This window comes from Priapulus caudatus, unplaced genomic scaffold (genome assembly GCF_000485595.1).
Source record: "Priapulus caudatus unplaced genomic scaffold, Priapulus_caudatus-5.0.1 Scaffold324, whole genome shotgun sequence".
In the NCBI taxonomy this organism is placed as follows: Eukaryota; Metazoa; Priapulida; class Priapulimorpha; order Priapulimorphida; family Priapulidae; genus Priapulus; species Priapulus caudatus.
The window spans coordinates 275,629-278,994 of record NW_014577385.1 but is presented as its reverse complement, the minus strand read 5'-3'; the positions used below and the strand labels follow the sequence as shown (position 1 = coordinate 278,994).

The 3,366-nt window shown below is 47.3% G+C and overlaps 1 long non-coding RNA gene across 1 annotated transcript in view; it reads left to right on the top strand.

The window, feature by feature from the left end:
* Positions 1-2,412, top strand: part of LOC106809046 — a 4,173-nt gene extending 1,761 nt beyond the window's left edge. The window contains exon 3 of the long non-coding RNA XR_001393839.1: positions 2,255-2,412. This is a non-coding gene — a long non-coding RNA (uncharacterized LOC106809046). The remainder of the gene's footprint in view (positions 1-2,254) is intronic.
* The last annotated feature ends 954 nt before the right edge of the window (positions 2,413-3,366 follow it).

Genomic DNA, 3,366 nt, shown 5'->3' with positions numbered 1-3,366 from the left:
CTATTCGCACAGCGGCACACGCACACACACACACACACACACACACACACACACACACACACACACACACACACACACACACACACACACACACACACACACACACACACACACACACACACACACACACATACACATACACACACACAAACACACACACGCACGCAAACACGCAAGCGCGCACACACATCAACACGCCCAGCAATACAATAACCTGCGCACGCACCTGTACCCGGGAAGATGTCTGCTATTGCTATCTCCGAGTATATGGCCAATAGACGTCGATGCCTGGCCTTTAGTCGACATAGTTATTTCTTCGATGAAACTAGTTACTACAGAGGTCTTCCAGCGCAGTCCCAAGCCGTAAACCACGGCAGATATGAACCCGCGTGCAAGCACTTAGTATATTCTGGTATACTTCATAACTGGGTGGCCTCGAGTAGTAAGTTGGTCGAACCCACGCGGGCTAGCGGCAGTGGCATCAGCATTCCCGTAGAGAGAGTCCTGACCTTGCCTTATCACACATCCATGCGCTATGGCTTCTTCAGTGATAACTTTATAATTTAATTACATTAAGTGATAAGAGACCCGTAGAGACCCGTAGAGACGGTCCAGGCCTCCGCTACACACACGTGGGGTAGTGGTGGCAGTGGGTCTGTAACCCGTAGAGACGGTCCAGGCCTCCGCTACACACACCGGGGTAGTGGTGGCAGTGGGTCTGTAACCCGTAGAGACGGTCCAGGCTTCCGCTACACACACAGGGGTAGTGACAGTGGATCTGCAACCCGTAGATACGATCCAGGCCTCCGCTACACACAAAGCTGTGAAGCTACGCTTGGTCGCAGATCTGTCTCAGACTGACACTGAGAGTATATTCACTTGTATCATACAAATGGTTTATCATATCGAAATATATACGTAATGCATTCAATTAACTAACACAGTAGATTTATCAGAATTTTACTTGTGGTGATTAATACATACTTGTCGGCAATAACCCAAATATAGATTCTATAGTCGCATCCGTATGGAAAAATGAAACGATCCGCATAATGCACTTGTGATCGTATCACAAATATTTCACCACTGAAAGACTGAGAACGCTTTCTTCCTTCTATTCTCCGCCAACAGCTACATGTGGCAGTGAGCCTGAGAGAGAACCAGGGAGAGAGAGAGAGAGAGAGAGAGAGAGAGAGAGAGAGAGAGAGAGAGATAAAGAGGGAGAGAGAGAACGGAATGAGGGAGAAGTGTCGTTAGAGAGTAATACAAACACGTCGCTAGAAACATTAGGTCTACAAGTGCATGGTCAACACCTTCGCTTCCCCCCACTACTTATCCCCCAACCTCCCTGTCGCAGCTGTCCAAACACACGCACAGACACGCACGTGCGCGCACGCACGAACGAACGAATATACGCATGCACGCACGAACGCACGCAGAAACGCATGCATACACATGCACGCACACACACACGCACTGACTAACAAACGCGCCGTGATTAGTGAATATTTGATTCACAACGAGGCTGGCGCCACAAGTTAAATGCTGTTGTCAAGGTGCGGATTGATTTCCCACGCAAGTATGTTTCTCGGTACTTAGAGATTTTCCACTTGAGTCTGCCGTAGTTTGCACACTACCTGGTAACGTACTGCCGCGACTAAAATGCGATGTTAGAGGCGTGGGCGGTCATGTTCGGGACGCGAGATTGCAACGTTTTCATTAACCGGAACCGCGAGAAATATCAGATAATTTTTCTGAGAAAGAAGTCAAGCGGTAGGCAGAAAATCCCTGAATTGCGATTTTGTTTAACTGGGTACGAAGAAATATAATTTTTAAAACCTTGGACACTAGGAATGGACCCTCGCTTACCCTCATCTTAGTTCGGTTCTATTATTTATGCTTTGATAATAAGCCAATAATAAAATGCCAAATTAAAAACAAATCATCAAAAAGTTATAGGTTCAAAGTTCTAATTTAGGTTGAAAGTCCTATAAACTACAGAAAATGCCGCGATTATGAAATGCATTTCGTTCTAATTATAATGAAGCTATGAGCTTCCCTCAGGTTCGATACGGTTCAATGGCATGATGAAAATCACTTTAAGCTATCGTAGTCAATAATAATTATAACCAATATCTACGTTGCAGAACTCGACATTTACTTTAATTTTGATCAAACATTACTACATTAATTACATAAAAGTGTACCATATGTATTAATAGTAGTAACGTATAAGTATTGTTTTTTTATGAAGCCAATGATCCAGTCACGTAAGGAATTGGACGTAGATAGAGAGAATGATCAACAAGAAGATTTTGACGGCATTAGAGAGTCTTTGCCTGGCATACGTCACCTGCAGGTGCCCACACCAGGCAGTCAGGCAAGACTGAACTGTTCCATGGTGCCGGGATACACGGGTGAGTCATATGATGTGCGTGTGCGTGTGCGTGTGCGTGTGCGTGTGTGTGTGTGTGTGTGTGTGTGTGTGTGTGTGTGCGTGTGCGTGTGCGTGTGCGTCTGTGTCTGTGTGTGTCTGTGTGTGTGTGTGTGCGTGTGCGTGTGCGTGTGCGTGTGCGTGTGCGTGTGTCTGTCTGTTTGCTCGATATTTTTGCAACCGTTAGAGGTAGAAACTTCAAACTTGGTCCAGAGGTGGACCTTAGGGAGCGGTGGAACCTTCTTGATTTTGAGTGCCAAATGGTCAGAGGTTCACATTTGATGAATGAATAGATAGATAGATAGATAGATAGATAGATAGATAGATAGATAGATAGATAGATAGATAGATAGATAGATAGATAGATAGATAACAGCTGGCTCGCTGCTGGCTGCTGCTGACTGGACGTTCTAAGGCGAGCTGCTGCTGACTGGACGGCCTAAGGCGAGCTGGTGCTGAATCAATCGCGCCAACGCGTGTAACATGTATACATGTGCATAACAGCTGGCTCGCTGCTGGCTACACACACACACGAATACCCACACGAACACACACACGAACACACACACGAGAGCGATTACATTACCTCCCTGCAACTCCGTTGCGCGGAGGTAATGATACCGAATTTAATGGCATCGCGAAAGCTATCACACCACGGCGCACGCTACACGAGGGATGAGCACGCACGGGTTTTCTCATGCACGTACGTGCTCACGGGTTTTCTCACGCACGCACGCACGCACGGGTTTTCTCACGCACGCACGCGCGCACGAGTTTTCTCATGCACGCACGCGCGCACGCGCGCACGGGTTTTCTCATGCACGCACGTGCGCACGGGTTTTCTCATGCACGCACGCGATCACGGGTTTTCTCACGCAAGCACGCGATCATGGGTTTTCGCGCCGCTATTCATACGGACGCTGATCGGTCAA